Consider the following 22,500-nt stretch of genomic DNA (forward strand, 5'->3'; position numbering starts at 1 on the left):
GTCCTCGCACCACTTGTGTGTAGCTGCCCCATTTTTTAGGGGCGAAGCTCCTCTTAGTCTAACCTTGTCAGGTCTCCGTTGTCCGGCGTAACCACCTTTGCAAACTGCGCACTACTTCGTCTTTGCAAACATCCCACTACGACCCATCACCGATCCTTTGCAAACTGCCCACTACTTCGTCTTTGCAAACATCCTACTACGACCCATCACCGATCCGTCACTTCACCGACCATAGAGCCGTTATAATGAAGGGGGAACGGAAGCCACGTCTAGCTACCAGTTACGATTAATAAAATTTCTTGTATAAATATATACAGTGTTTGTCACCAGGGTGTCGGAACGAAATGTTTTTCGTTTCGGTCTTAGTTTCGTTCCACCGCAAAAAGTTCCGTTCTGTTTCTGTTCCGGAACGAAAAAAAAATGTTCCGTAACGGTTCGTAACGGTTTTTTTATGGAAAATTTTGAAGTTAACGTATTCACAACGTACATTGGATTTGTGACGTAGTTACTTGCACTGCTCTTAGGAAAGTGGGACAAGGGTAAAATACGTTCTTCAGAGGAGCGGGAGTAACTGTACCACGAATTTCTACCAACTAGCACAAACCAGTATTAATTTCAAAGTCATAGTATTTATTTTCTCAAAAGACAAATACGATTTTTTTAGTGGGCTCAATGCTTTGTGTCAAGGGAGTGAGCACGATCTCAGAAGCAGCACGTCATTGAGTGTACTCTCTGATGTGCGAGACCGCTGTTCTGATAAAGAGGTCGCCAGGCCTGCGCGACACACGCAGCACAGTCACAACGAAAGCTGGAAGAGCGGACTTTGTAGAGCCCGCTGGAGAGTCTCTTGGGGCAATAACACAAGTACACGTGCAAGGTACCCACTACGCCATAAATCATCCCAATTCTTCTGAAGTAGAGAAGTTCCCACTATGCCATTTTTCGTCATTCTTCGGAGTCTCGTGGTACACGCTACACATCTGTAAGGCATTATGTGCACTTTGCGCTGTGACTGATGATGATGAAGAATTATGGCTGAGCACTTTGCAGTGGCTGGGAAGCAGTGTGGCGGAATGATCGCCTCCATTCCATTTCAATTATTAGAACTTGCCGCAATTCCATTCCTTTCAGTTCCTCGGAATGAAAAAACTTAGCCCATTCGCACTGCGGGTATGGCCGGGCAGTTCAATTCCATCAATGTAATTCCTCCACGTAAGAAAGGCATATCTTGATAGTTTTATTGAGTTAAGAATGAACGCCCTATAAAGCTGATGTCATTAGATCCATTAAGAACTGCAAGAGTACGCACAACAGGTTACCAAGGTCGAGGGATAGAAGCTTGGTTACATATCTGGTGCAGTACAACCACCCTACTAATTCCCATAGAGGCAGTTCTCCCGCTACCTATAGTATTTGCATGGTCAGTATGTTTGAACGAATGGTGGTGTTTTAATATTGTTTATGCTTAAATGTGTTAATGCTAAAATGACGACGTAGCCTATTTTTATGCTGACAAAAGTAGTATTCAAGAAGACTAAGCAGTTTTGCCACGCGTCGGGAGCGGTTGTGAATATGGAGAAAAATAAGATTTGGTTATGAGGAATAAGACCCTCTAGATCCATGGTATTAGTTGGAACAGTGCACCGCTCGGGCACCTTGTGCCTTTGTATCGAATACGCAACACTGGGCCGCACTGCTTGTTAGCACTCACGCTTGTCCTGCGCTCCTCGCAAGTATAGAAGCACTAGCGTGGCACTGTGGTGGAAGACCCGACTGCCCCGCAGAGGGCGCGGGTTGAAATGTCATTCGATCCTAGAAATTTGTTTCTCATTTATTTTTTTTTATATATCACGCGAGAGCGGTCACGGACACCGGCGGCGGTGGACAACTATGGCGCCAAAATCAGCCGTTGTGATCTCATAACGGCTTTCACTGTAACAAACTTCAGCGCCGACAATGCCCTCTCTACGCTGGCCTGCGTGACAGGCGCGCAAAAATCCACTTGCGTTAATATAAACATCTCTGGTTGCCACTGTTTTCGTTTTTCGCACAATTTCAACATATCTTTGCTTTGGAATTCCTGCCTGAGGTACGCGCTAATACCGTACCCTGAGATATGCTCACATTGCACGAGCTCAGTTGCTCCGGATTGCGAAGTTTTCTCGTAAACCGAAAAACGATTGAAAAAATATCGTTTTCACTCCGGAACGAAATAATAGATAAAGTTTCGGTTACGTTTCGTTCCAGTCCAAAATATCGTTTTTTTTCGTTTTTTGTTTTCGGTTTTCGTTCCGTTCCGACACCCTGTTTGTCACGTCTTTGATGATGTACTGGGCTATCGCTTTGATTACTGCTGGGAGAAACCACTGAAGATTTCACGGTGTAACCATGATTGCTTCAGGAGCTTCGCCCAAGCTCTTCATCATTCACCCGTGGATATGCTGTGAATTTTATATTATTTAAATCTTTAGTTCCCGCATTGGAGGCAAAGCTACGGCGAAGGCCAGCAAGGCACGGCGCTCAACGAAAGGGACCAAAGCCGCTGCGTTCTAAGAGTCATTTCATGTCGTTTCACTTATAGACTGCGTTACTTCGTCGTGCGCGTCGTACAAGCAATCTCTGGTAGTGACACATTCCATCACAAACTCAAATAAATAAAAAATTAGTCGAACTTATGATGGAAAGTGTCACTATCTTTAATATATCATTTTCGTTCAATATGGGGCAGCTTGAAAAAGTCCCACGAGCGAGAGGATACTTCTTTGTCCTGTTTTTAAATTTGTAAATGAATTGCACAAATACGTCTAAAGGTGGCACTTCAATCGAGTTATCTCTGGCGAAAGGCATTTAGGGAGCAAACCGTCCACTGCACATTTTTTTTCGCCTGTATACAAAAAGGCCCAATGACAGCGCAGGTAACGTAAGTAATCCGGCAGGCAGAAAAATTAGAGGTGAGTTTCACGTTAGCCTGTGTTTGTGAGGATATGTCGTGAACTCAAACTCATTCATTCATTCATTCATTCATTCATTCATTCATTCATTCATTCATTCATTCATTCATTCATTCATTCATTCATTCATTCATTTTTCGGACAATACAAGGCATTGCCCGCGGTCTGGACGAAAGGAGGTGGTTGGCCTGACGGGGTCACGAGACCATGTGCACGTCAGGAGGCTTAAATAGTAAACCGACTCTTCATAAGGAGTTCGTTCCTTAAAATCCCCAAAGTCGTACAAAAACGATCCTTAGCTTCACGCTTCTTCCTAGGCCACACGTCAAATTTATAAACTTAAACTTCGCAGTTCCCCTTGAAGCAGACGAAAGCTGTTTCTGTTAACGAAATTGTCAAACTTATTTCTTGCTATACCTTTCCGTAACCTTCGTTCACGCAGCCCAAGGATCGTAAAACAATAATTCTTCCGAATAGCTGCTGGAAAGCTAGACAGTATATAGGCCGATGAAACAGTCTAGCAAGTTTATGAAGTAAATAATGTCTTCACCCACAAAAAGTGCGAATAAATAAGCATGGCATTTTGGGGCATTCCAGCTCCATCATGAATGGTGGAACGGTGGTTCACGAGCAATAAAGCACTATAACAAACACCGCCGTCCCTGTAGTTACTGACACTACATTTCTTCAACCACTTGCCTTCTGCAAGGGGCATTCGCCGAACTATTGCGCGATCGAGTTCATCGACACAGTTGATCGACGTTGTGCCTCACCCGTTGTTGTCGCAACGTTCAGACACGCGCGCGCTGCCCGCGAAAGAAAGCGAGAGCGACGTGTCTGATCTTGCTTCGTATAATAGCGTCTCTTCCTGACCTTATCCTATCTGTTGCACTGACCACGCAGGGCTTGGCGTTTATGACGAAGTTTATTGTCGTCAATGGTGCTGAAAGCTGCGGCCTCGAGAAAGCAACGTTTCGAAAGCAAATCAGGAGCGCAAGTGCCACTTGCGTTAGCGCGAGCGAGCGTTACAGCGGCAACGCCGTCGACGTTGTCGTCACCATGCTGTCGCAAGGAGATCGCACGTGTCGTGTGTGACATGCAGGGTCCTCGTCATCATTGACAGCGTCCGGACAACCGTGTCATATTTTCGTACACTGGGAAGTGAAAGGAGGGGGATGGGGGAAGGATTGGCATGCTTATGATGCATTGGCGTAGCCAGGAGATTGGAGGGGTGGGGAAGGGGATCTTCAGTTTCTCCATGTGTTATATACACGCACACATGCAAACACACGCACGAACACACACCAAGGGCGGCCGCTGTGCTCTAATGGTTACGGTGCTCGACCGCTTACCCGAAGGTCGCGGGATCGAATCATCGAATCGCGGCCGCATTTTCGGTGGAGGCGAAATGCTAGATGCCCGTGTAGTACTTAGATTTAGGTGCACGTTAAAGAACCCCCAGGTGGTCTTAAATTTCCGGAGCCCTCCACTACGGCGTCCATCATAATGGTAGCGTGGTTTTGGGACATAAAACCCTAACAATTATTAATAAGATACATCAAGAGCGCCTGAACCTTCCTTCCCCCCCAAAAAATTCTGGCTGCGTCCCTGTTATGAGGACATAACTTATGAGAACAGCGCATTCGACACTGTGGCAGGAGAAAAATCGCTGTTAAAGAAATCACGCGGTATGTTATGACAAGATGGCATGTAAATCTTATTGCCGTAGCACAGAATGCTTTTTATACCTGTTGTAGTGTGGCACATTGCGTTTTTATCGCTTTTGTATCAAGCTCCGCGTTTATCATGTGAAGGACAAGTGCAAAAAAAAATGTAAAAGAATTCGTCTGTAGTGCTCGTGCATTTCCAATCGAAATAATGAAAAATTATATATGGATGTAGTGTGCTCACTTCAGATTAAACTGGAGTAGGCTTCGCTGTAACATTATCTCATATGATAATCGTACCTTGTGTATAATTATCACCGGGGGCTGCGGATTTACTAAATGCAGGGACAGGTCTACGCTCTGTAAAGAATGCTTTATATAGCTTCACTGTCTGCGTGCACTTAGAAATAACGAAGTAACCAAAATAGAGCGCATGAATTTGCGAGGTACCTCTTTTGTTATCGAACTCCTACAGTAGGTTGCATGTAACGACGATAAATGGTTTCTTCTTTCGCATCGCTTATGCATCACGTGGCTCAATCTTGAATAAAATCATAAAGCTTGAGTTGGGATTTTCTAGGCAGAAATTTTATAATTATTCAGATAATTATTAATATTTGTAAGACAATTGAATATTAGTATTTGTAAAAACATACACAATTATAGTTCAATGTTTGTATATTCTTCAGGAACCTCAAAGCCAGCGATAATAATTCACATAGGCGCAGATTAGCCCTGCTATCGCGCGAGATACATGCAAGACTTCAGCGCGACGTATTCTATAGCGCTGTAAGATTGGCGGTGTTAAGTCACTGAGCTTTTTTCGCATCTTCCTGTTAGACCCTCTGTCTCCACGCGAAGGTACAACTCACTTTATAACCCTCTGACTGGGGACAACATGGTGCAAATTTTGTACGCAGCCACGAATGTAACTGGAACATACATGAAAAGGCGCGGACAGACAACCACAAAAGGAAGGCGAAAGAAAAAAAGACGGCGCTCTACTAACAACTGAAATATTTATTGAGAACGCACATTATAGAACGCAATCCTAGTGACCCTTCTCAAGTGTGTATATATATATATATATATATATATATATATATATATATATAATATATATATATATATATATATAATTATATATATATATATATATATATAATATGAACTCCGAACCAACTCGCCCAACTTTCAATCGTGCTGCCTGGAATCTGCTAAACAAGCACAAGTCATCCTAGCATTCAGAGCAATAAGGTATCGAACTATTAGGGGTGCACTACCATACAGGTTTGACGAAGAGCCGGGCATGCTGCTTCCATATCACGACTACTAATTGGCATTCTTCCCCGGCAGCATAGCACTCTCTATAAAGGTTTTAATTTTAGAGTTTGACTTGCCGAAACGACGATCTCGATATGAGGCACGCCGCACGCCGCAGTGGCATACTCTGAATTATGACCACCTGCGCTTCTCTAACGCACTCGTTTTGCAACTCCAAAAATACAAGAACCCGTTTGCATTGTAATATGCCTGAAGACGGTGCGCTAGTAAGCGCGGTAAAGTGACAGCATGTTGCTAATTAATTCTGCGGGATCCCGCAAGGTGGCGGAAGGGTTATGGAAGGCATAATTGACAACCACCCGTTTGGTAGCACGAAGCAACAAGGAAATCCGTACTGATTTCTCAGGAAGGGTAGCTTCCTAGTGGAAGAAAAATTTGTCCTTGTCCGGGGTTCGATCCAGGGACCAACGTCTTTCCGGGGCGGTCGACCCAGCTTTCTGAGAAATCCTCATGGATTTACTTGTGGCTTCGTGCTACAAACGGGTGGTTGTCGATTATCCCTTTCACGAAGTGACGGCATGTATCACGGTAGACACCTTATATGTAGCGTAGGAAGTTGGGCGAGTTGGTAAGGGTTCATTTTGGTCAAGCTGAGCGGTGGGACGGAACACGAACAAAGAAGTGAGACAAACAAGCGCTTGTTTGTCTCACGCCTCTCCTCGTGTCCCGTCGCATCGCAGTATGACCGAAATCTTGCATGTAAAACAATAGCTGGCAATTGAGGCCGAAGCTTGGGTATAAAGCAAGCCTCGCTAAGTAGAACAGATGATGCGACATGCCTGACGAAAAGTGCATTATTTTCAATATTACTTGCAGCGAACAGCATTAGTGTCTGTGTTCTTTAAATAGGTAGATGTTGCACAAAGAATATTGAGTTACGTGAATGCGTTAATAGCAAGACTGACAAATTTGTATTTGCAGGCAAGCTGCAACTTTGTCGAAATATTCAAAAATTACGTCGCAAACTGATATCTTATCGTTTCTCATATGACCACGTATACAAACGGAAAATAATAAAAAGAGAAATAGAAAGCTCAGTTAACAGGCGAAAAATTCCTACTATGACTATGAGGCGATTCGAAGCTACTTCAGCTGTTTCAATGAGTCCGGGATCCAATTCACAAATATTTTCCTTTCTAAGTAATAGCTGCCATTGGTAGGCTACATGGGCTAATATGTCGCGGTCAGTTAGAATTCAAAATGACGAATGGTTCTAGAGTAAGGATTTTTTGGTGAATAGGAGCCCTGACCCGGAGGATGATACGTGAACGAAATGACATTAAGGAATGCGTTTTCGGAGCATCCGGTTCACTAGTTGGAGCACCCCTGCCACAATGGCGCAATCGCTAAGGCCTTTCGCTGCTGAGCCTCAGGTCGACGGTTCGATTCCCGGGGCCGGCGGCTGTATTTTGACAGGGGCGCAACGCGAGGAGATTCTCGTGTACATACTTGAATGCACCTCACAGAAAAGTGGGACGTCAAAATAATACCAAAGCCTCAGCCGTGACGTCTCACGTGATACCACTTCGCTTTGGTACGTTAAACCTCTTGAATCATTGATTCTAACATCCCTATCATTTCGATGATGGTGTTTTTGTCAAGGCCTAAATGAACACGAAAGAATACAAGGAGTGAACAAACACGGCTTCCAACAGCACTAGTTTGTGTGGGTGTTTCTCTCAACAAGACTACTGTCGTTGAAATGACCGAGCTAAACCAACCAGCCTATCAATTCCTCCTGGACAACCTATGTTGAGTCCACGGTGCATTTCAAGAAGTTAAAGATTAAAACAGAAAACAGAATGAAATTGATGCCATACGTTCAATTTGACGAGTGTTCCTGGGTAGATTCCTTGTCTTTGGGGGCCGAAACGGGCGTATGCAAAACTCGATGGCTCCTCACTCGGCGCCGTCGGAGCCGCGGTGATGTCTGGGACGTCCCAGACGAGCGAAGGTCGCCGACAGAACTAAGGGGCCAGTCGAACGCGCAACCGAATTGGCCACATCCTCTCGGCGCCGCAACAAGGAGTCTGCGCCTCGGAAGGTGGGGGAGAGTACAACGGAGTGAGGGCGAGGTCACGAGACCGAGGGACAGGTGTGGGTGGTGCGCGCCTGTGGTCAGTCGCTATCGCCTCGGCTGCAGTTCGCCGCGAGGTAAAGAAAGGACAAACTGCGTCGGGTCATTCGCGGCCCGCATGGGGCCATATAAACATTTGATAGCTGCGAACATCCCCCCCCCCTTTCCCTCCTCCTTAAGTGTCACCTTTGCGCTGAGCATAAAAAAAAAAGCGGATGCGAAGAAGGTGCGACTGGACGAAAACGCAGTGAACAGAATAAATGTGGCAAATAGGAGGCTTCTCTCTGTTTTCGTTATGTCTTTTATATTTCTTTTTCTTCAGCTTGGAAGGGTTGGGGGGGGGGGGGTATGGAAAGTGTTCTTCCCTCCTGAGAGCGCAACAGTCAGTGGCTCAGCTGAACAGGATCTTCAAAGGGAGAATGGCATCACTTTACAAGGCCATATATTGGCTTTATCTCTGCGAAACTTCCGAGTAACGTGAAATTTAATACTTGTTTTATACTTGGCAGATTACTGGCAGTGTTTAGTCTGTTGTTCCGCATTTCTCCATCGCCGTGTATACCGCTTTGTATTGTTCTTTGTATTTCTTTTGTTTTTTAATGGAAAAAATGTCAAAATGACTTAATTGGCGGTGACTCGATGTCTCATTGCATGGTGCTTGATTGGACTAGCTGGTGACAAGTAGTGTTACGTTCCAAAGTTGAATGCAATAATAATTGAATTGGTGGAGCTGGACGTGCGAAAATCATGATATTATTATAAGGCTTGCCTTAGCGAGTGAGTCCAGATTAATTTCGACCACCTGGGGTTCTTTAGCGTGCACCCAAATCTAAGCACACGGGTGTTCTTTGATTTCGGCTTTATCGGAATGCGGCCGTCATGACTGGGAATCGAACCCGCGTCCTCGAACTTCGCAGCGCTACAGTTTTTCTGCTATGCTACCACGGCGGCTCGAAGTTGGGTATGAGCAGCTTTGGTCATTCGGGACGCATAGGTGCAACATACACAATTATGCGACAAAAAAAAAACTTAACAAAGTTCTGTGATTGCCGAAGAGCTGTGGAAGACAATGCCTTCTTAAGGGTATGCTACAATAATTTTCCACCAAAATAAACTTGTCTCGAGTACAGCCATTTTTTAGCTAGGCACCTCACGAAAGTTTTCATAACGTAAAAGTAAAGCGGCTTAGTTGCGCAAACAAACTAAGGTGTTGCGCGAGGCTATTTTGATCCTTAGTACAGGGTTCGGCAACCTTTTGAGGTGGAAGGCCAAGTTGCATGAAGCCGACGCGGCGGGGGCCGGACGGCAAATCACGGAAAGGGGGGGGGGGGTGCTCTGCAGGCAAAGAGAAACATTTGGTGAATTTAAAATAATGCACAGAAGTCGATTAGAAATCGCGTTTATTTTCAGCACGCATTACACAATATTGCTATATACAAGCATAGTTTACAAGCAAAAAAAAAAAAAAAACTCTTTCAGTGCCAATTGTGGTGCTGAACATTCTTAGCCAACTCGCAAATATCTACATGAAGGTTGCTGACCACCAGACGCAGAAATTCGTGAAGGTGTTTATGGATTAGTCGGCAACGCAACTGTGATTTGATGAATCTCATTCTCGAGAAAGTTTGTTCATAGACAGCCTGTGTTATAAAGGAGTACTGACACAAAATTTCGCGGCCGAGATAGCCTGCCGGATCGATTCCCGTGAACATGCGTGTATCATCTGCAAAATATCAACAGCGAATATAGCTTGGAAGGTATTTTAAATGAATTTCGAAGTTTGCGTGAGCGATCGACACCCTTGCGCTATTGACACCCTCATAGGTGACCCTCGGTGATCCCCCTACTTCCCTCACGTAACCACGCTTCAACAAATTATGATGACGTCATAGTCGCCATGTTTCTTTGTTTTTTCTTGCCGCGTTCGCTCCAGCTAGAGTACACTCTACCCCAGCAGCCTGCTTCTCGGCGGCTGCTCGCGAACAGCACGGAAGTGCGTCACAGTTCTGTGTGCTGACGTGATCGAGCGCTGCACCCGCTATAGGTGGTGATAGTTGCACCCGGAGGCTTGTCGATTTTGAAACCGAAACTCACACTGGTCGGTAATGAGGAGCCTGTAATTAATTATCTGTCGCGCGCTGCAGCAAACGATGTGCCGTGTTATGACTAACAGGCCCCCAGCAACACATTGCAGCAAAAAAAAAAAAAAAAAAAAAAACGCGAGGCCAAAATTTTTGTGTCAGTACCCTTAAAGGTCAAAACTGCCATGTCAGACTTCCGATAGGAGATGAGAAGGCAAGGGCGGGGGCGGGGGGGGGGAATTGTGATGTCGTTCCGGGGGCCGCATAATACTGACCTACGGGTCGCATGCGGCCCGCGGGCCGCCGGTTCGCGACCCCTGCTTTAGTGTACTTGCTCTAATTTTGTAAGAATATTAGCTACCTCGTTGAACTTTCGTGGGGTGGCAGCCAATATATAAAAAAATTCAAGAACATAAAGCGTTGCCTTCATTAAGGCTCAATCAAATCATTAAGTTTTTTCTCAAATTTTTCCGGGATTTTCTGCTTTGATTCAGTCATGCTTAAGACTTTTGTTTCCCTGCTTATAGCTCGCGTAGCACAGTGTTGTACTGTAAAAAATGCAGTTGTTGCGCCAGCCATCTCTCTCTCTTTTCCATTCGGCTGGCTAACGGTGTTAGCTCTGACGATATTCTCATTTGATGAACAATTTCTTTCATGGCTCCGTACGTTAAACGGTGTTACGCACACCGTTCCTTGTGATGCGTGTCGTCGGCCTCGAATGAGTTTGACGACACCACGCTACATGCGACAAGGGTCGAAGTGGAGCACGACAAGCGTTGGCGTAAGGGGCTGCCAAAACACACTGAGGAATTCTGTCGCACATTTTCTTGTAGTTTCCGGTTAGGTTAAACCGTGAGACGTCGTTCCGGCCATAGAGCGCCTCCTATGGTGCAAGAGTGGGAACATCATACACTATTTTTTTTTAGTAAATGCTTGTAGACAGGCCGGTTGGTTGAGGCGAGATCAAATTTGTCACCAGTGCGCACTAAGGCATCATTCCCACAGCCGTCAAACGCTCCGTCGCGTCAGCGTCACGGCACCGCGTTTGTTAGGGGCGAGGATTTCCTAGTCGTTTTCTCCTCAAAAACGGGTTGACAATGACGTAGAGCACCGTTGTCAATCCGTTTTTGAGGAGATCGAAAACGACTAGGAAATTCTCGCCCCTAACGAAACGTCGTGCCGTGACGGTGACGTGACGGAACGTTTGATGGCTGTGGGAATGATGCCAAACAAAAAAGACAGAGACCCCACAAAAAGAGTACTATGAAGATGAATAAGTTGACGCCACGTGACGTGGAGCTGCATACAGTATAACCCATCTGGAAGAACGACTGAAAGTTGCGCTTGTCTCTAGGCTTACAGAGACAAGTTTCTAGGCTTACAGGCCTAGAAAGAAGGCAAACTAAACGACACGGGGTTTGCGTTGTCTGCTTCCCTACACCTATGTCCATGTTTGCCGGCCTAACATTTTTTTAAACAGTTGGCACCTAAATATTATGTGAATAATAATCAATGGTTAGTCTATAGAGATAAGATTACGTGCGTAACAATATTTTGTCAATAAATGTCAACCAGCCGCAGCGACATTTACGATGAACTGAGCCAGCCGGAATCGCGGAGGCTTTTTGAACTCTTGCGGCTTGGGTTTTGCAACATCGAGGTCAGACTCGTGTGAACCTAGAACGTAAACACTTTCCCCCTGAATCTTGTGCATTCTCAGCTGGCTAGTTTACAGCCTGCTTTCACAACTCCGTCGCTGCTGTCTTCCGTCTACTTTACGGCTCTTCCCGGCGTGGAATATGCTCGCTTGTCGGTCGAGTGAGTCACAACCACGGTCTGAGATATACACGTATCTTAGTGTAGGTCACAACTCAACAAGCATTTGCACGACGGAAGGTGACGCGAGAAGAAATCTGATAGGCAGGCCGGAATAGATCTCGTAATTAAGCCAAATCTCCCAACAGCGATGTGAGACAGGGCCAGGGTTGCCGCTGGCGGCTACTTTGCGCCTTATTGGCTACTTTACGACTCCGTCTGACGACAAAATTTCAGGTTGGCGCCATGGCTCCTTTCTGTTTACTCTGAACTTATATTTTGGTGCACCTTAGTAGATATCCTTATTATTTGCACATAAAATACCGAGCAAGCGTAACGACTGCCCTTTGTTTCCAAGCTTTTCTGACGTGTCAGCCGATGCATGCGCTGTCCTCCCCCCGCCAGCAGTCTGGTGCTGATCGAGGCACCTCACCGCAACACACGACGCGCCTGCCAACACGGAGTGACGAAGTTCATGTTCGCCTAGTCAGTGTGACCCACTGTGGGGGACTGGCCAATAATCCGGATGGTTGGTTGGTTGGTTGGTGGTCGGTCGGTCGGTCGGTCGGTCGGTCGGTTGGTTGGTTGGTCAAACTTTATGAATAGTCCTGAGAGACGTAACTAGCGTGCAGTGGGTTCTGCCCACGTTGGGACGGACAGGGTCAACCTGACCGCCGCAACGTGGGCTCTCTGGACGGCTCAGAGCTGATCACCGTTATTGGGGCTTCTGATGGACGGAGCACCACTTGGCTTGGTTGGCTTGATCGCTGTCCAGTAAGGAGGGGCATCGCCAGAGCATGTGCTCTAAATTAGCTAGCTCCCAGCAACGGGGGCACGAGCTGCTTGTGTAAGTATCCGGATAATTTTTGTGAGATAAAGCCGAAATTTTGGTGACAGCACGTCTGTAAGTGTCATTGTCTGGGCTCTGTGTAATTTTCTGTGAGCAGTGGGTTAATCCTCCTGCCTAGGTAGAACTGCTGTGAAATTTCATTGTATACGGTGGGCTGATCTCTGTGCTCCAACGTCGTAGGCTGGTTTTATAAATTTAAATAAAAATTAAAAATGGAGAAGTTATACATTATGACTCGCAAATCGCAAAAATAACTTCCGCAAATTAAATATGAAATTTAAGTGCGCGTTTTGGTTATCAAACTGGAGAAGTTGCGCGCATGTTGGCAAACGCGTGGCTAGCACGCTGTTAACGCTGCCCACCATCGATACTGACGCTACTAGACAGTTTCTAATGCTGATGCGCAGCGCATGTTCTCGTGTTAACGTGACAAAAACAGAGATCCGCAACAAAATGAAGCTCGACTGGTCATCTCCAACCAGATATCAGTACTTGAAGCTGGACTGGCATTATGATAACTACTGATCATTTTCGCTTCGCGACTTCAAGCACGATCTGCTTCTACGATGTGTCTGGCAAATACTCTATGTATTCTACATGGACAATATGCAAGCGCAAGGAACTTATATTTTGTTCATTTATTTGCAACATGCTTATTGCTTGAAGACGAAACAAGAGGAGAAAAAAATAGCGCTCTTACCTCTATTTTATTGCTAATTCGAAAGGATATTGTTTGTTCGATAAGGATGAAAACTCTTTCTGTAATGCAGCTTTTGTACCATTTGGCTACAATTTGGCGATAAGATGAAATGGCTTTCCTACTTTGACTACAACTAGCTTGAGTTCTGGCTCCTTTTAGGATCTATCCAACGGCAACCCTGTACAAGAGAGTGCGTTGTCTTGTAGCTCGAACAACAGCGGTGCCGAAATGGTAGAGCGTCCGCTTCCAATGTGGGCGGTACCGGTTGTTAGTGGCGCTAGCTACAAGTGACACTCTTGCCCCGCCATGGTGGTCTAGTGGTTATGGCGCTCGACTGCTGACTCGAAGGTCGCGGGATCGAATCCCGGCCACGGCGGCTGCATTTTCGATGGAGGCGAAAATGTTTGAGGCCCGTGTACTTAGATTTAGGTGCACGTTAAAGAACCCCAGGTGGTCGAAATTTCCGGAGCCCTTCACTACGGCGTCTCTCACAATCATATCTTGGTTTTGGGACGTTAAACCCCAGATATTATTATTATTACAAGTGACACTCCTGTTTCTCTTTCAAGCACTTACGGTCTAGCACTCACTTCCGGCTCACAGAACATTCAGATAAATGTGTTTAAGAAAAATAAAAGTGTCATGAAGTCCGTAACCGCTATCGCGCAAATTGAGAAAAAAAGAATCCAGCTGGTTCCACTGCGTGAAGGCCGTCCTAAACAGCGCAGCTGATTGCCCCTTCCCCCTCCCGCCCCTTCGTCAGGCTATTGCCTTTCTATTGCCTACGTCGGGCGGCCTCTTCCTGGGGTCTACGAGAAATAGTCTGGAAGATCGAGCTCCCATAGAACCAACAACCTCCTTTATAATAAGCCAAGTCGTACTCAACGTAATTGTGCCGAAGTTCGAGAGATGGCGCCAGTGTCCGTGCACTGGTACTGCAATGCCAAAAACTCTCACCCCGCCCGCCGGAGGCCACTACTCTCCCTCAGGCACTGGCCCTGGCGGACAGGAATGCAAAAGCCGTTGCCACCACAAAGACAAGGCTCCAACAGTGGTGGAAGTGGTGCCAGAAGTGAACTCTTTCGTGCCTTCGTTCTTTTTTTTTCTTTCTTTTTGTCGTTCTTTTTCTTTCCTTTTTTTTTTCTTCATACCCAGGCTAGAACACACCATATGTGTCCACCCGCTACAAAGGGCAAAGCCACAAATCATCATCATCATCATCATCATCATCATCAGCCTGACGGCGAGGATGCAGATGATACGCGTGGTGATGAGAAACGAGCTCTTGCTCTTGGACTTTGGAAAGAGTCGCGCGTGGTCCTCGCGCGCGATGAGAATTTACGCTTGCAATAGAGAGTTTTAACAAGTTACGGAGATACGGTACGCAAATACGGTAAGGACGTACGGTAGCGTTTCTCCTTTCCCGCTGGTTGTGCTTTGACCGTTCAAAGACCGGGAAAGGAGGAGCGGTACCGTACTGTCTTGCCGTATTTGCGTACCGTATTTTCGTAACTTGCTAAAAGACTCTAATGTCCCACGCACCCCTTCCCGTTTTCACGAATACGCCCCCGTAGGAGCGGCATGAATCGTGAACAACATAGGCTTGTGTTTCTGTCAGACGCCAACTTTACTTGTTCATTATTCTGGCGTGGTGAGTCGAACGCCAACGATTTCGCATTGTGTCACAATAATAATTGCTGTTAACGTCCTAAAACCACGATGTGAATATGAGGGACGCCGTAGAGGAGGGCTCCGGAAATTTCGACCACCTGGGGTTCTTAACGTGCACCTAAATCTCAGTGCACGGACATCAAGCATTTTCGCCTCCGTCGAAAATGCGGCCGCCGCGGCCGGGACTCGATCCCGCGACCTTCGGGTCAATAGTCAAGCACCATAACCACTAGACCACCGTGGTGGGCGCATCGTGTCACATTTGCCTGTTATTAGTAATTTATGACACGGCTTGTAGGCTTCCTATGTAAAATGGCCAAGTAAATGGCCTTTTCCTTTGTTGTTCGCGCTACGGAGTAATGTGTAATTTGTTCCTTGAGCGCGTAGACCTCTCATACTGTGTCGTTAGAATGTTCACTGCACATTGACAGTCTTTTGCGTAAACCATTGCAGTTAACGCCAATAAAGTGCGCTTGCTGCTCTAAAAAGTTCCCCAAGGCACTAGTATTTTGCGGAAACAACAGATTTAAGTATATTATAGATGCAAAATGATTCAAGTCTCATAACTGAAAAAAAAATGTCTCGCGTTATGATCATGTGCCATGCGTTCTCTGTAAACGTCTGTGTTCTGCGTCTTTCTGTGCATTATGGGTCATCCAAAATATTTTACTTCGTGTACGCGCGTGGGCTTGCTTTTCGTACCTGAACTTATGCAGAAAAAAACCTTGCGATTCGTATGTGGTTGGATTGCATTGCATTACGCATGCGGTCCTTACTGGAAGCCACGTTTCGTGGCATCTTTTATTTCTCTTTTTCTTTCTTTGTCGTTTGTTTCTTTCGTTTGCGAAACAGGAGGTAGCGGGTGCAGCGCTAAGTACACTGACCTCACCTATTCGTCATTTAAATAACGCTAAAGAAGCCATGCCGCAGGGACGTAAAAAAAGTAATGTTGCAAGTCTTCCTAAACAACGGCCGTATACACCGTGGCCTTTACTTTGCCAACATTGTGTGAATAACGGTCGTTACAGAACTCAAGCCATTTTTTTTCTCCGTGACATCCGCGCAGTGTCAGCGCGATCTCCAGCGTGACGGTACAAGATCAGTTACGAAAAATTGGCAGCGCAGACAAACGAGACGCAGAAAGGGCCGGATATTTCTTCACGTTTACACCACAATTGCTACAATACAGTTAAATAGGCGACAAATAACGTACTCTATATCTTCCTTGGCTTCGTTGTCGGTTGGCCTCGTTAAGGTTATGTCTAACAAAGGAAAACGAGAGTTCAATAAATTCCCCGTCATCCATTCGTGTGCGTGATCACGAAAGACTTGTGCCAGATGCTGTTCAAGAACGGAGAGAAGTAGAATGAGATAGGTGCGTCGCATTCACCGCGAAATGTGTTAGGTATAGGGCAGAGCAAGCGAGGGCACAGCAAGGATGACGCCATATGGCAACCTGCCAGCGCTGATGGCGTCTTATCTGAATGTGTGTTCGTTATCAGCAGCACGGCTAAAGGAAAGACGACCACCTCCAGTCCATAAACTTAACGAGCCGGCCTGCATTAGACTCTAGCTCCGGTTGAGCACGACGCTCAGAAACGCACACAACCCAAGCATTGTCATGTATTTTCCTGTTGTATTCGTTTTTTCTGATGGCTAAATTTTCGCACTTCCATAATTGAGCTATTTTTACGAATATCTGCATTATAAGTAAGTCTTATTTACAGGAATGTTTTTATGCGCAGAATTGCAATCATTGTATAATGGAAACAACTTTATTGTTTTTTAAATGCCATCAGCACTCGGTGTTCCCAGGTGGTCTCCCTCCCAAGTACTGACCGAGCCCAATGCTGCTTAGCTTCGGGGATCGGACGAGTAATGCTGGTTTACTAGCGATTTAGGCTATCGGCCGGAGCATTTGTAAAGAAATTCTTTGTAGTCACGCAATAAAGCTTTTTTTTGGTTGACTGACTGAATTCCAGCACATGTCTGTTTACTATGGTATTCTTGAGAACCACCCTACATTTCAAATATACTGCGGCACGTGCCTTATGATCATCTTAAGATTAATTGTTACGGGTCTTTTTAACAACTAATTGCATATTGAAACTCACCGAGCAACTAATTCGTATCTTGGAGCAGTAAAGCTAGAAAGGCAATTTGTTAGTTTGAAAGACGCCTGTTCCCGGGTAACTTGTGAATGAATATAACAAACGAATAAACAAACAGGAACCCGCGAAAACCATGTAGATACGATCAGTCTTGCTGAACTTCAAGCGAATATTAAGCCAAAGTGCACAGGAAGCAGATCACCTGGGCACCGGTAATATAAAACGTCACTTCCAAGTAGGTCGATGCTTCTCTGGTCGCTGCGACGACGACCTTCTGTGGGAAGCTTCTTGTAACGAACACAAACACTAAGACAAACGAGGCACCACACTTTAATGTATAGGAAACGTCAATCATAGGACGTCAAAAAGTTCTGCCTGAAAATGTGTACGTTAATATAGCTTATACAGCTGTAATAACTTTATCTGGAATTTGAAAAGGCGTTTACGCACCTGTTAAATCAAATTCGTGCAGTTATGTGCGTGAACTATACGATCTGGTTTTGAAGCACTCCGTTGTGGGTACTCCGGATGATCACTTTTGATTTCCAGGGTTTAGAGGACGTGAATTCACCGATATCCAAATACAGTAGCGCTTTGGCTTTAGCCCCCTATCAAATTTTCATGCGACGGTAGCAGGGAATCGAACCAACGAACCGTGCTTAGCTGAGAAATGCCATACCGACCTAGCAAAGAGAGACAGTGACAGCGAAACTTCATTGAGCAAAAAGAAAAAAAAATATTAAGGTAGTTTGCTGGAGCTCTCCTCAGTCCAGCTTCAGACAAGGCTCCCACTGGCATCGTCTGAAGTATTAGCAACTTCAGCGCGGCTCTTCGTCGACATGTGACTCCACTGATTACATCTGAAGTTTGCTATCATACCACACTCTTAAACAGGTCCCGCTTAAAGCGCTAGCTATAGCCAGATATCTACGCGAAAAAGGTCTAGTGTCCCGGCTATGCACATTAGGCAGGACATAATGAAGGGTGCAGCGTGTCTTCCCGGGACGAGAGCATACTATCTCCCCCTGCTTTTGTATTTCCAGTTCATGTATCCTCAACATCTGTGCCAGCTGTAGTAAACTGTATATTGTAACGGTTTTCTTCATCGTTCTGATTCGGATGGCCGCATCATTTGGTTTCTAGGTCTCTCTATCCATTTGGTCAGCTGACGTCATGCCGTGCTGTACAATGTGGCTGCAGTTTTCCAACTGCGGGACCGATTAAATGCGAAGCATTTCTTAGCGAACTTTTGCGATCTATCTATCTATCTATCTATCTATCTATCTATCTATCTATCTATCTATCTATCTATCTATCTATCTATCTATCTATCTATCTATCTATCTATCTATCTATCTATCTATCTATCTATCTATCTATCTATCTATCTATCTATCTATCTATCTATCTATCTATCTATCTATCTATCTATCTATCTATCTATCTATCTATCTATCTATCTATCTATCTATCTATCTATCTATCTATCTATCTATCTATCTATCTATCTATCTATCTATCTATCTATCTATCTATCTATCCGCCTACGACTTTTTCTGTATGAACTTTCCTGTACCTGCGCATACATAGAAACAATACAACTAGAACTACAAAAGCTGAACCCCTCTCTTACCATTATCATTCAATACATAAGGGAACGGTATCGGCGCTGACTTTGAGAAGGTTGAGTTGAGCTAGCTCGTTTATTGCCCAGCTTGCCTGATCCTATGTTGACATGCACTATGGGACAACTGTAACTACAAGAGCGCTGGCTAACACGCAGAGTCAGATGTCTAGATCTTTCGTGAATAAACGAATACCCAATAAAGCAGGTGGGAGGAGAGCCGTCGCTGTGGTTCCATTGGCAGAACACCACATACGTTAAGCAGAAAAATGTATAATCAGCTCCCGCTGGGCGGCAAGACATCTTTATTCCGCTTTCATATCCCTTCAATTTATGGTTTCAATTAAGACTACTCGTTATTTTCTCCGTGCTTTCCTCGGCTTCATTTGCAGTTCGCTTAAAGCGTTCGCGGAGGGCGAGAAACGTACAACAGGCTCGTTTGGCGTTCAGGCTGAGACTGTTTCTATTTTCCGGTTCCCCTTCCCGGCTCGCGACCTTTTCATTTTCCGGGTCATGTCCACGCCCAACCGTCGGCGACGGTTTCTCTTTCGTACAGCAGGAAACACACATCACAGGTGTTTAAACGAAAAACACCTTTAATGCTTCCTCTTCCCAATTACTCCCTCTCATGGTCTCAGTAAGACTTATTTATGACAACTGTATTTCTTCTTTTTTTAAGGGGGGGGGGGAGAGGGGACTCCTGGTCAGCCCCCAAGGATCGCCACACTTATTGCCGTAAATGAATGCCCAAAGCTGTGATGATTAATGTAGCCGACTGGGCTAGTTGGTTATTCATAGTGAAGATAAACCGCGCAAAAAAACCAAAAAACACAGATGCGAAAAGCAGAAACACAAAGCGTGAGTAAACCGTCGGTTGCGCTATATTACAGGGAGCTCTTTCGGAATGCGGTTTTTTTTTATTGCGTTAGTTTGCCCTGCGGCATCAATACACATTACACAAAATGGTGCAGTTGTGTTTCCTCCATGAAGTCCAGGAGGGACCTATGGTTCGAACCGTAGACCCATCGCTGCAAGTCCGGTGGCCTGGTGTGCTGAAGTCCCGCACGCCGCAGGTGGCGTCGGGGTTTTGCGCAGCAGGCCACTGTGTTTGTTAATGCTGTCTTTGAGGCTTTCGTGTCAGTGCATTTTTTTCCTGGTCTTTTTTTTTGTAACTCTTCCTACCGATGCTGTACATATATGACGTATTCATGCCAATAAAATTCAGTTCGGAGTCAGCGCGTGCCCTCTGTGTCTGCAATCCGTAGCCGTGCTTTTTAGCGTTGTTTATCTTCACTGTGATCATGCTCCTACGCGAGTCTTGAGGTATATATAGCTAACAGCACAGCGGGCGTCAGCAGCGATGCACTGAATTTGACCGTTAGGATTTATCAATGCGTGGTTGTTCAAAGCGGCGTGGTAGGCTTTAGGGTTTTGTCAGCTGCACTTAATTAGCGTTGTATCACGTGCTGCCATCTCATGAATCTGCGTACGTCTTGCGTCATGCGACGTAGGCAGGCGAAAGGCGATAAAGCTTATGACCGCATTTATGAAGCCAGGAAAGTTGACACCGTCTCCTCTTGAAGAAGCCGTGAAATACGATTCGCAGAGACAAGATTCTTTTGCTTCCGCGCTTCGCTATCTCTTTCGCACTGCTGCAGTTCACGACATGTTCTCGTGTTAATTAGATTTGACATGACGCTGATATAATTTTTTTAGCCCTATTTGAGGTGCTTTCATTAGGCCGAGATGCACACACATACAGTAATTTTCTGCGCATAATCAGGCTTGTATGGCAGTATGGGGCCTGCATCCAACCACCGGTCGTTATTTCTTTTTCACTGCAGTAACGTTGGCGGTAGTAAAGTTCCAAGCTCTATGCACCCAAAGACTTTCGGTTTCGTGAAAAGTTTCTCGCTCCGTGTAAAAAGCAAACACGTGTACTAGGAAACACGGAAAAACACAGAAGTAAAATCTCTCGAACGAGAGGCGGCTATTGTCTATATATGAGTATTGTCGTTATCTCGGGGAGTCGGGAAAAAAGTTCGAAAGAGGGATGAGCGTTGAGCAGCGTATGGGTAACATGGCTGCCTTGTACGGGGCGAGAGGTTTAAAGAAATTAAGCGTGATAGAAGCACACGCGAGCTACAGAATTGAACATAAATTAGAGAATAAAAGTGAACATAACCTCGATGCAATGCACGACAATTCCCAAAGTATGTCACTCAGTTTGCGCGCCCTCAGGATGCTTAAGAACATTTAAAGCATTCTCTGATGAAGACGCAGAACAATAAATATCTTCGTAAGCTCAGATAATTGAGCTCTTTGTCAAGTAAGGCAATCGAGGCCTGAGCGACGCAGGTATCGGACGGAGCACTGATGTGTGCAGCCTCCATAATTTCTGCTGCGGATAAGGTAGGTCTGTTAACGCATCTCTACTTTTATTTTCAATAACCTTGCCTTTATTTTCCGGTTTCTCAACCTCTCAGTGCAGAGCGACCAAGCGGGCGCTTTTCTGAACAACGTGTCCGCCTTCTCCCCTTGATTTCACGTTCTCCTCCGCCTGTGTTAAAGTATTTGTAACCTTGATGTAATTTTTAGGGGCGAAGCTCCTTAAGGCGGCACCCGTTCGTCCCTCGTAGTCGTAGTCGTAGTGCGTAACCAGTCTTACGCTTTGACCTCCAAGGTGGTGCCGGTGGGAGATTTTTCCTGTGCGTTGTTGAACAATTAAAAATTCGCAGCGTGCGCGTTAACTAAAAGCCGAATTCTTCGTCTCTCATTCCCCATTAGCAGGCCATTGGCATGTTCCAGTAGGAAACGTTAGTAGAAATAGAAGTGTAATGCTAGCTACAAGCCGACTTCTTCTGTCTCTCATTCCCATTAGCAGCCATTGTTACCTCCAAGGTGAGATTCTCCTGTGCGTGATTAAACAATAAAAATTTTCTTCAAAACGCCGTTGATTGATGAAATAAAACAGCGAAAGACGCCAGATGTTTTGTAAAAGCAAAAACGAACGAACGCCAGATGTTTCTAAAGCAAACGAAAAGTACGGCCAGCTGCTTAACGAAAGACGCCAGATGTTTTTCTAAAAGCATGGTTTCTAAACAATGCAAATTCACAGCGTACATGTAAAATTAAAAGTGAGCTGCAAGTCGTCCATAACTCATCTGAACCTTTTAGTATAAACGCGGCCCGATCTTCACGTCGGTGATGATGTACTGGGTAGAATTCACTGAAGAGATTCACGGTTACCGATGAACCTCCGCAGCTCGCCCACTCATCATCAGTCAACTCCGTGGATATGCTGCGATTTTTTAGTTTGCTGGACATTCACACATTGGTTCATTTTCGAAAAGTTCTCACAAACAGCCCCAAGCCTTACTAAAGGTGCACTTTTGTTACACAAAGAAGAAAACTAACAGAAACAAGCACATAACGCGAAGAAACGGCAAAGGAATGCAGAAAAAAATTGGCCGCGCATCTGCGTGCTTCGCTGCAAATGTCGTCGAAAGACGATAGAGGAGCACTGCGTTAGAGTTACTGTATATGCTACCTTTGGGTAGCAGAGTTGCGCATATATCTGGCTAGCAACCATGGCTATGTCGCGAAGAC

At 45.4% G+C, this 22,500-nt stretch overlaps 2 protein-coding genes across 4 annotated transcripts in view; one reads left to right on the forward strand and one right to left on the reverse strand.

Annotated features, from left to right (window-relative positions):
• The window catches only part of LOC119396012 (sodium-coupled monocarboxylate transporter 1), a 79,439-nt gene extending 71,456 nt beyond the window's left edge, over window positions 1–7,983 (reverse strand). The window contains exon 1 of the mRNA XM_049416868.1: window positions 7,783–7,983. The gene's annotated coding sequence lies outside the window, so the exon portion shown is untranslated. The remainder of the gene's footprint in view (window positions 1–7,782) is intronic.
• LOC119396011 (sodium-coupled monocarboxylate transporter 2) overlaps window positions 1–22,500 on the forward strand; it is a 293,281-nt gene that overhangs the window by 110,013 nt on the left and 160,768 nt on the right. The window lies entirely within an intron of this gene.

The sequence above is a fragment of the Rhipicephalus sanguineus genome, chromosome 6 (assembly GCF_013339695.2).
Source record: "Rhipicephalus sanguineus isolate Rsan-2018 chromosome 6, BIME_Rsan_1.4, whole genome shotgun sequence".
Lineage (NCBI taxonomy): Eukaryota > Metazoa > Arthropoda > Arachnida > Ixodida > Ixodidae > Rhipicephalus > Rhipicephalus sanguineus.